Source organism: Tiliqua scincoides, chromosome 6 (assembly GCF_035046505.1).
Source record: "Tiliqua scincoides isolate rTilSci1 chromosome 6, rTilSci1.hap2, whole genome shotgun sequence".
Classification (NCBI taxonomy): domain Eukaryota; kingdom Metazoa; phylum Chordata; class Lepidosauria; order Squamata; family Scincidae; genus Tiliqua; species Tiliqua scincoides.
In genome coordinates this window covers 27,395,027-27,406,690 of record NC_089826.1, presented here as the reverse complement: position 1 = coordinate 27,406,690, position 11,664 = coordinate 27,395,027, and the positions used below count along the sequence as shown (strand labels likewise).

Genomic DNA, 11,664 nt, shown 5'->3' with positions numbered 1-11,664 from the left:
AAGACCTTGCACAAAGCAAGGCTGGCCTTTCCTTTGCTGCTGCTGCTGCTGCTACTGCATCACAGATGTGAAACAGCAAGCAGTGGAGGGAGCCCTCATCCCACAGCTCATGCGAGAGGTCAAACAGTCACCCTCATGCTGAGAGTAGTTGTGTCAGGCCAGTGTGGGCTCCAACAAATCTCCAGAGGGCCAGAGGCTCATTGGAGACTGGAAGCTCCCTGAGGGCCTCAGTGAGAGGCCTCGAGGGCCACAAGTGGCCCCAGGGCCGGGGTTTGGGCACCCCTGATGTAAGGAGTTCAGAGAGGTGTACATAGCTCCCTCCTTTTGGAGGTAATTTAGACTGAGAGTTGTTGGCCCTGTCACTCAGGAAGCTTCATGGCTGAGCAGGGATTTGAACCTGAGTCTTCCAGGCCTAAGTCCAGCTCCCAAACCATTGCACCATCCTGGCTCTTCCACTACACCATCATGGCTCTTTACAAGTCACCATGGGGCCAGACCTCTCAAAAGTTAGAGGGTACTGTGCACATGTGGTAATGTAGCATGCATAATTGTACATATACAGTGCATGCATACTCATGTATACTGGACACAAATTGTATACAGGTTGAACTTAACATGGGACTGGGGTTCCTACTGAAGTCATAGTATCAGGTGACCAACTGGGATAGTTTGATGCAACCTAAAGCAACTGTTACCCTGCACATGCCCAATCTCCTCTGATCTTGGAAGCTAAGCAGGGTCAGGCCTGGTTAGTACTTGGATGGGAGACCGCCTGGGAATACTGGGTGCTGTAGGCTTATACCATAGTCTTTCGAGACTGAAGGTTGCCAACCAACCAGTACTGTAGGAAAAGAATTAAAATGTACCCTTCAAGACATACAGCCCAATCCTACCCCCCACCAGCCTATGAGATGCAGTGGCACCAATAGAAGGTATGCTGGATCCTGTGATGGAGGCAACAAGATGGCCCAGGAGAGGTAAGTAAAAATAGTTTTTTCTTACCTCCCTGTAAGCTGCCCAGGCATCAACAGGTCTCCTTAGAGATGTATGTCAGCTATTTAACTGGTTTAAGTTAGAGGAACCTCAGGGGGCATGTCAGGCCAGGAAAAGGGAATAGGATCCTGGTGTGCATGACTGCCACCAAGATCTAACCCAGCCAACCCTCAAACTACCCCCTTGCCTTCTCTGAGTTCGAATCCTCCCCCAAACCATCCATGAACTGGTCCCACTCCCACCTTACCTGCCCTGGCATAGCCTGAGTGAGCAGTTGGCATGCGTACAGGGCCTCCGACCATTTGTGCTAGCAGTCCCATAGCACATGACGTAGCACCACACCCAAACTCACATCTTTTGCAGCACTGCACTTTTGCAGCACTGCACTGGAACTTACATCTGCCCTAAGTCCCCAATAGGATTGGGGCAATAGTTGTTTAAAATATCAGAAAAAAGGTAGTACTGAAATTATAGAGTACTATAAAGAAAACACCTGTATACCCATAGTTCTGTTTTCCCTGCACCAAAAAAAAAAAAAATGTGAAAGGGATACGTTTTTTAGAAATCTGTTCTGAAGATGATTCTACCTCAGAATGCCAAATGCAAGGGAAGGCACCAGGATGCAAGTCTGTTGTTGTCTTGTGTGCTCCCTGAGATTTATCTGGTGGAGATACAGGAAGCTGCACTAGATGGGCCTTTGACTTGATCCAGCAGAACTCTTTTTATGTTCTTAAGATAGGCTCTTCAAAGCTATTTTGTTTCCCCTTCAGGATGGATGTGAGGTACGGGACAATTTGAGGTGGCATTAATTAATGGACTTTAATTAAGTGCTCCCTGAGGCGTCTGGTGGGCCACTGTTAAATACAAGAAACTGAACTACATGGGTCTTTGGCCTGATCCAGCAGATCTCATATTATGTCCTTATGTTAATAGACAAGCTGCTCTGTCCTGGATTCCTCCACTATGGCAGGCTCTTCTGCAAAGGAACAAAGCATTGGGACAGACTGAGTGTATTGATTTAGGATCTAAATTAAAACAAATTTAAGAGGACAAGCTTAACCACTTGGCTGGAGTTCCTTTGCAGGAGCATCTGTGCTATTGCAATCTATTGATGTCCCATTAAATTCAAAGAAATAGTATGGCGTATGTCTGGCGATGCTTGGCACGATGGCAGGAGAAACCTGGCAGATCTTGGAAACCTCCCTTTTCTGCACAGGAATATACAGGCCTTGGCAAAATAAAATGCAAAAAGCATTTTTATGCTACAAAGGTCCAGACTTTTTTTAATAAAAAAAAAAACACACACACACACACCATATAATCATTTTGTCACGTTCAGACTTGATACTGATTTTGAATTCGTAGGTTTTGGGGATCTGGAAATTTCTAAAGATGCAAATTAGAATAAGGCTTTCCTGGGCCTCAGAATGCCTTAGAACCCAATCCTGAGCTGCCCGGGGCGCTGCTGTGGCGGCACCGAAAATGGCTGCTGCCACATTCTTAGTGCCCAAGGCAGCCACGGGCAGCACCTTGGGAGAAGGGGACTTTCATCCCCTTCCCCCAGGTAAAGGGAGCAACCCCGCAATGGGGCTACTCAATTCACCACTGAGCAAAAGGTTGGCGGTGAGGTAAAAGCCTCCGTGTCGGGCGGCAAGCTTTGCTCCACCGGTCCCGCCTCCCTCCCACCCTGCTCCCTCCCCCCAACATGCCTCCTCCCTGCCCTCTCCCTGCCCTCCACCCGCCTCCTGCCTCCCACCTCCCTGGAACGCCCCCTCCTCCCCACCTCCCCCCACACTCCCTCTTACCTTTCCACTGCTCAGCGGTCCATGCGACCATCTAGCAGCAGAGTCTGGGTGCCCGCCCAGTGCTAGCCTAACTCTGGTCAGATAGGCTAGTACGGGTGCTCACCAGGCGTTAGGGCGACAGTGCTCGCCAGTAGTAAGCCGGTCTGTGGCACTCAGGATTGGGCTCTTAGTAGGCATAAAATGTCACTTCTGGCCCTAAAGGCCATTCTGAAGTTTGCATAGGCGGCATGGAGGCAATGGAAGCAGTACTCCCTTTGGAAGGCTCAGGTTGGGCCAAATCTGGCTCACCGTGAGTCCAGGGGAGCCAGAGCTGCAGTTGAATAATCTGCTGATTCAGAGGCCCCACCTGTATTGCAATATTTTGCTACTATAGGATCATAGCTACTCATGTGACATTGGAATATGACATTGCAGGATGTCAGTAAAGGCTTCCTCAGCGCCTTAATGGAATCCCATTGATGGCTGATGCTATCCCAGTGCAAGGAGTTGGGCCGTATCTAAACTTTGGTGCAGTGAGACACAATAGTGGAACTGTATTGTTGATGCACAATACAGCCGGAGATTGGGTTGTAAAACAGATTGATGGCAAATTCTTATAGTTATTTTAGGTGAAAGGCATATTGTATTCAGAAATAGGTGTTGAACATCATAAAAATATCAATTTTTCTTCCTAGCAAGTTTCTAGTCCTTAAGGCTGAGAATATAGGTTTGACAGTGTTTGGGCAGTGCCTAGTGAAATCTGAAGTTCCAAGGGACAATGTGGGGCTGTGCTGGATTCCCAGTGATCCAAAGACAGCGCTTCACTGATATGCCCAGGGTTTTGCCCCTATCCATTATTATCTGCAACTGAATAAATTCTGCAAAGTAAATGTTTAAATGATGCTTACTTTATATAATTTATCCAAGTCACAGAATTCAAGAGCTCTTGGGTGCATGTATGGACGCACACATACACATCCTTCTTTTATGCTGCACATATATATATATATATATATATATATATATATATATATATATATATATATATATATATATATATATATATATATGCTTTTCTACAAATCTAACCCCAAATCCTGCCCTGAAAGAGCTCTTGCTCTTGCTCTTTCAGCAAGTCAGATGCTCCTGTTCAACTTTCCTCTCCAGACTTTGGTCCTGTCTTTTCGATGACAGGAAAATCACTCTTCAAACTTTTCATTTCTCGGTGCTTTTATTTTTACAGCTTCGGCTGCAGGTGTCAGAAGCGGCGAGTGGCATTTCCACTCCTGGATTTAAAGCCGCCAGGTTGGGAAGGAGGTGGTCCAACTGTACAATGACAGATTATGCAAATCCTCCCGGAACAGCTAATCAATCACTGGGCTATGTGAGCAGAATGCAGCTGATCTCTGAATTAGCTGCTGCTGCTGCTGGAATGTGTTCGTGTGTAACCCCACACTGTCTGAATGACATCACAACAGCTCCTAGTCCTTGAAAACCTTGAGGATGATTAGCTGAAGGAATTGGCTGTTTCTGCCAATCATAATCCTCCAAAGCCGCCTCTATAGGTCTGTAGACATGAGGGGAAAGGGAGGGAGGCAGAGACGAGCACAGCCAGGCAAGAGGCAACAGCACCACAGCAGGAGCAGCTGGTATTCGGGTGATTAAGTAGTTCTCACAGCCTTTTCGCTGTTTTTGTGACTGCTCCCTGGTGTAATTCCTGGGTCCGAAAAGGAAGCTGCATTTTAACGGTGTGCTGCACAGAGGCTTGAATCATTCCAGCTGGCTGCTTGTTTTGGGGAAAAAAAAAAAAGGACCGTCTGTGTGTATAAATAAAATGTGACTGTTCAGGAGGAGTTCAGCGGTTCGAGGGATGGAACAGGAGGAGACTTCCTGGGATGCTATCCAGGCGGCGGAGGGCAAGATACTCATGAAGAGACACAGGGAAAACTCCCATCTGACCTGGTCCTGAGTGAAGAGCTCTCAACAGAAAACCTTCCCCTTCACCGGCTGCGACTTGGAAAGAAATTCTCTTTAGGTGAGTTATTCCACAGTTTGCACCTCAAGTGGCTCACGATGAGTTGTGATACTATTTTGTGTGTGTTGGTACGCAGGTGGGAAATGTTCGGTTGTGTGCATGATCTAGGAAGCCTGCTTGCATGCTTGGGAAATGACAAACTTGCTTATATTTACAAAGCATAACTGGGGGAGCGGGGGGGGGGGCTGAAGATTGCCCCACTGTTTTTCATCCATGTATCAGAGGTGGCGTGAACTGCCATCTGGCAGATATTACTGTGCTGAGGGGAACCTAAAGTAATATTTATCTGCTGAGTGACTGGTGTCTCTCTCTCTGAGGATCTGGAAGATGGAATAAGTTCATAAGAAATCAGAGAGCAACAAGGGACCATCTGAATGGATTGAACGTATCATATTAACCTGGAGTTGTACCTGATACCTATTTTGCTGCAATCTTATGCACCTAAAACAAGTTCCACTGAATGAAGTGCAACTGACTTTTAAGGAAGCGTGCATAAGACTGCACTGTAAGCTTCACAGTTTTTTTTGTGAAGCCAGGGGAAGGCTAGCCGATGAAAACTGTGGCAGAAGAAGCCAATTGAAAGGCAGTGATGACCTGGGAGGATACTTAAACGGAGCCATTTCAAGCTCTTTCCCTAGTAACTAATCTGTAGGAAGGCAGAATGGGCACAATTGTTCTGTTCCACTGGTTTTGTAGTTGCAGAACATCTGTCCCGGACACTTAAGAGAGGCTGGTGGCTGTGTGTTTGCAAACGCCAATTGCTTTTGCCTGGAATAGAGAGTTCAAGATTTGCAGAGAAAGTGTCTACAGAACTGGAGTCAGAATTTAAAAAAAGCATCCCAGCAGCTTTATCTTCTGGCTCCAAGTCAGTGTTGCTGCTGGGAAGAAGTACTTAAAACAGAGCAGTTCCTAGAAGTGAATCATGTTCTTCATATACTCAGGAAGTTGACATGACCATATGAAAGCAAGGACAACTCTTTCTAAGTTACATTTTTTTCCATACTGTCTGCTGCTCTCAATCTTCTACTCCTTGTTAAGATAGAGAGAGCATCATACAAATACAATGGTCAAGTGGTGTCAATTGTGTTATGACTGCCCCCCCCCCAGCTTCCTATTAGTCATGCAGCCTGAGGTTGTGTGCATTTTTCTCAGAAGTAAGTCCCACTACGTTGAATGGTGCTTACTCCGAGGAAGTGCAGGTTTACTCAGAAGTAAGTCCCACTGTGTTGAACGGTGTTTACTCCCAGGAAAGAGGGCGTAGGAGTGCCACTTTTGAATTGCTCTGCTTTGCATGTGATGGCAGAAAACCTAAGCTTCATGGGCCATTATGCTACAAAGCACATGTGTTAGGTAGGAAATGTGGGCATCCATGACATGTTCTATCCAACAAATGCATTCAGACTGGAGTGTAGGGTTGCAATTTCTTACTCCAAAGTAGCCCATTGCTGTTAATGGGGCTGTAACAGGTTGTTGGCTGTATAGTCCCAGTTTTCACTCTTTGGGGAAGTGCTTTCGCTTTCAAACCTCTCAGAACTTCATCAGAGACTGTGTCTCTTCCTCAGGACACAGTGCTTGCTACAGCTTAGCTCTTTGCAGAAATGTTGCAGATTGTATTTCAGCACCTTGTGGCTGAAGAGTCTTAGACTTAGAGTCACTCTCTGATTCCCTGGCTCAGGCTTCAAGCCTTCTAGCCTTCCAAGTGTTCGCAAGTCAGTGCCAACCTGGCATCAGGCTGAGCGCTTTCTCTAAGGTTGCTGAATAGCTCTCCTCTGTCTCATCAATTTGTCAAATAAAACAAAGCCTGGGAATTAGTTTTCAATATAAATAGGAATGGCTGAGTCACAGCTCACTTGCTTGTCACTGACTCCAATCACTATGTACAAATTATACATTCACCACTGCATAAAAAAAGCCCATCACTTTAAAAAAGCCCATCACTTCCACAAGTTCTCTGGTCAGAATTTGTGGCTGCCAATAAGTGCTGCCTGTTTTAGCAATGGGGTCTTGAGCATCCTCACTTTATTTTGTGGAGTATCAAAATAAATCTTGTATTTATTGGGGAATAATCTTGGGGAATCTTGTACTGCAAACACTGCAGGAGTCTAACTATCTCTTAACATCTGAAAGCAAAAATATTCTGATAGGGGAAAAAAGCTATTTTGTTGCATACTTTACACTGTCATCAGCAACTGAGTGACAAGTTGTTTTCCATGAGACATAAGGCATTTCTCCAGTTGCAACTATTGCTGGACACAGGTTTTCAAGACTGGTCACAATTAGTTCCGCACAAGCAAAGCCTCTATTAAAAGTTAGGAAGATTTGAAAAATAGTTCATTGGGCACAGAAACCACATGAAATAATATTTTTTTTTGAATCCACTTAGGGGAAAAGGTGCATACATCCCATTTTGCCCTTTGTCCATTGAATGACTAGCAAAGTGGGAACATACATATTGGAACATGCATATTCCCTTTAACTCACTTCCACTATACCCCAAACGATTTTCCTCTTGGGATCAATTGCGTTCTGAAACTTCGGAAAAGTTTTTTTTTGAAAGAAATCAGAAATTCTATTCGGCAAACGTTTCCAACATTTCATACGAATTAAAGTCAACAATTTATTTAGGAATGTGTGTGTCTCTTGCCTGTAGTTAAGAGAAGGAGGAATGATGAAGATATTTAAGTGCGTGCCCTTCTGATCCCATGTACAGATTTGGTAAAGAACCAGTATTTGCTATGTCCAGTGGATATACTGCTTGGCAGGCATGGACTGAAATCTGAGCTCAGCTTTGGATTTCTCAGATGGTTCTGGACAATTTGCTATCTCTCCTCTGTAAACCCTCTCTCCCATAAATTGGGCATAATATTAAACACCATATTAGAGTGAAGACCTAGCAATGATGTACACGCAGGTAGCCAAGAATGAGGGTGCAACAGTGCAAGAGTTCATTGAACCACTCTTTAAAAGAAATAAAGGAATAAATTGCACAGTATTTCTGGGTTTGTATAGGATCATCCATTAAAAACATCTGAATGCCTGACACTCTGTGTCCCGCTTCACATGTTCTCATTTTCCTATGTTGAGATAATTTCTCATGTTCTGTAATGTATGAAATGTGGCACACTTATTTTTCATGCTACAAATGGAGGGGATTGGGCAGCTGGAATAGCTGCACTTCACACATATAGACAATCCATATTTTCTTCATTTAAATGCTCTCTGGGTGGAAAAGGTACACCATGTGATGAAGTTGTCCTGTAAAAGGTGGCTATACTTGGGTAAAAGAGGCATTCGCTCCTGCTCTTTATCTGTAACACAGCAGATAGACAACTTGTAATAGCACCTTGATGTTGGGACCATCACCTCCTGTTTCCAAATGCTGTAGAAGCTCAGCTAACAAAATCAGACTGGCTGGGAACCAGACCAGACAGTTATTGCTGTTGGAAAGAGTATTTCTGTGCTGAATTTCAAAAGCACATTCTGTTAAAGGACACCACTGTACCTGAGCTTTGTCTTGGAAGAGTTTTCATTTCATATTGGCAGAACTTCCTTTTCTGTTAATGAGAAACTAAAGTGACTGCACTTAAAGAAAATAAAAAGCCCTCTTTTTATATTGCATGCAATCAATAATGCGCCAAGCGGTGTGACCCATTAAAAAAAGAAGCGCAAATGTCCTAAATTTTAGGAGTTACTGGAACACAGAGTTTAACTTACAAAAACTGGCTAGATGAAGAAAACTGATTTCATGCAAGCCAAGCCAAAACATTTGCTAACATAAGAAAAGTTTTAAGCAACTGTTAAAAGATGTGACTCTGTGTTAATGGCTATACACGCAATCCTAGTCATATTTTTCAGGAGTAAGCCCAACTTAAGTTCAATGAGGCTTACTTCAAAGTAAGTGTACATAAGGTTTCATGTGTATATAAGGTACATGAGTTTCCAAAACATGGATCCAGAACTTAAAATGTCCTGTTACAGCACAATCCTATGGGCGCGCAACACCACTAGAACAAGAGTTCCAGCAGCATTATGTGCTTTCCAGCTGTTGCAAAGAGTGACATGCCAGAGCCCATGTTCCGGCTGCCACCACAAGCAGTGAGTGGCTGGCTTGACACACCAGCAGATGATAGATGCCCACTGGCCACAGTAAGTGTGCACAAAGGGTAGGAAGGAGTTGGGGGAGTGGGCAGAACAGGGCTGCAATAGGGAAGGAGAGAAGGATGGATAGGGACCAGAAAGGGGATTCAGTGGCAGCAGCGTCTGCTGAATCTTAATCTCCTTCCCAGCCTCAATCGCTTGAAACAAATTCACGTGGATTTGCGCCAGCTATAGAGCTGGCACAGGTCTGAGGAGACTCAGCAGGTAGGTAGTTAGGATTGGCCTGTCCATCAGTTTTATGCCATGAATTTTCCAAGAGTGTCAATGTCTATGTGCATTGTCACCCATGATTTTCTTGCCCCATTGGCTATGAGGTCTTGGAGTTGTAAGCATAAGTAATGTGCTGGAAGCTAGTGGTTCAAAACTAACTTCGGCTGTGAATTCATTGAATAGCACAAGGGAGAAGCTGTTATCTCTCAACCTAGCCTCACTCACTAGCAGTCTGTCCTGGACTGGCTTGTATCTAATGTGGAGTTAATTAAACTGACTTTCCTTGGAGAATTGTTCAAAGAATTACTGGGACAAAGCATGTGAAACATATAAATCTTAATTACTGTTAGGTCCTAGCAAAATGTGTGTGTGTGTGTGTGTGTGTGTGTGTGTGTGTGTGTGTGTGTTGCAAGAATCTCCAGAGTCCTGGGATGCATGCACACAGTACACACAGGGTCCCGGTCAATAACTGTAGGATCACCCAATGTCAAGATAGAGAGGGCCCTCACCAAAAACATATAGCACATTACTTTTCCACATAGAAGTGAATTGGCCATGCAGTCACTGTACTTTTATCTTCCTACAGCATGGGCTTGAAGCACAAGTTCATGGAAGTAGATTCCATGAAGCTGGGTGTGAGCATGTGAAGAGGATAAGGTGCGCTCAATTTGTACATTCAGTCCTCATTTGCACTTACTCTGTGAATTGCTGGGAACACTAAGCACTATGCTTTGAATTGCACTCTGTAGAGATTCGTGTCACCTATTAGGTCATTCATTCTCAAGCTATGAGGCCCCCATCTCCACGGGGTTCAAGATACGGAGATGGACGTGGAGTTCTGGGAGAGGATTCTGCAGCAAATACAGCCAGAGACATTTTCCTCTCATCAGCAGAAATTTAGCATCACAGCACCCAAACAGCTTTGCTAATGATGGAAGCTAGAGAAGCATAAGAGCTATAGGAGTTTCTGAAGCTCCTATAGCAGGTCTTCTGCTTGTTTCCATGTAAAATTGGATCGTTGCCCCAGTCTACAGATCCTGACATTTACAGTAGTTCGCTTATATGCACACAGCTTTGTGCGAGAATTCTGGAGGGGTTGCTTGCAAAAGAGATGGCTGTTCATGGAGCAGAGGGTAGAATAATTCTAGAAGAGGGCATTGAATTCAAAAAGCTTGACAAACACTGCTTTAGAATGATTGTTGACCTGGAAACACTTGGTGTCACATGTCATGAAAGTAAGCCTCTGTGCATACACACAAGGGCTGCATTGAAAGAGTCTCTGCATGCTTTGTTTCAACACAGCCATGATGTACATTTTAATGCGGTGGTTCCCAAACTGTGAGTTGGAACCCACTGGTGGGTTGCGACCTGTTTTTGGGTGGATTGCATAAGGGTAATTGAAAGATCAGATAACTAATTGCCTCAAGCCTTGAAGCTATTCAAAATAAGAAAGCAGCTAAACACCCTGCAAAGAGCTCAGCTCCTGCAATTTGCAAGTCTGTGTACGTATAAGGAGATAAATATTTGAGGGTCTTTTTTCTGGTTACTATTACTTGTCAATAAATAAATAATTTCTTTCTAGATCTCCTTTTTTAAAAAGTGTGGTAAACCTTAAGTGGGTCCCAATAGAGTGTCGTTTTGAAAAGTAGGTCCTGGTGCTAAAAGGTTTGGGAACCACTGTTTTAATGTGTAGCTGCCCTTAGTGTGAATGCTTTGAAAAAAAACAGAAGACTGATTTTTGTTGTACAGTTTGTACATATTGTATTTCTGATCTTTCACCCCTCCCATCAATATTTCCTTCCTGTTAGTGGTGGTTGTATTTACAGCTTCTCCTATTGTCAAAAATGCCTCCATTTTTCTATTAATATGCTGTCTATTGATTTAGGCATTTTTTATAATAATAATAACAATAACTAGATATTTATATACTGCCTTTCTGGTCATCAGATTACTCCTCTGACTTTATTCGAGGCAGTTTACATAGGCAGTTTATATTTCTAAATCCTTCAAGGGGATTTTTACAATCATAGAGGTACTCTCTTTTAAGAACCAGCATTTCAGAATGGATCTTCCTGGTTTGGTGTCACTTCTGGCCTCCAGTTCGCGCATGCAGGCTGACAAGCAGCTCCATCTCTCACATGGAGGGCAGCCAAGACACTTCTTGCTCACACCAAGAGCAGGTGGAATCACTCAGCTCGGCCTGTCAGCTGCTTCAAGGTCTCGCCATTCTCAGCCATTCAGGGAGCTGCCGGTGTCCTCGAACTGGCGACCTTCTGATGTTATCTTCGGACTAACGGAGGCTCTACCTCTAGACCAGACCTCCTGCCCTCCTGCCCTCCTGTGGGATTTTTCATCCCACTTTTCTACTTAAAAACAGCCTAAGGCAATTGATTTTCACACAACCAATAAAAATAACAACAATCAATAAAGCACGTAGCCCAACCCTAACCTGTGCTGATATAGTGGGGACAGCGGGGTCACACT

General features: G+C 44.3%; 1 pseudogene; it reads left to right on the top strand.

The window, feature by feature from the left end:
* The first annotated feature begins 677 nt into the window (after positions 1 to 677).
* On the top strand, positions 678 to 797 carry LOC136656457 (5S ribosomal RNA; annotated as a pseudogene).
* The last annotated feature ends 10,867 nt before the right edge of the window (positions 798 to 11,664 follow it).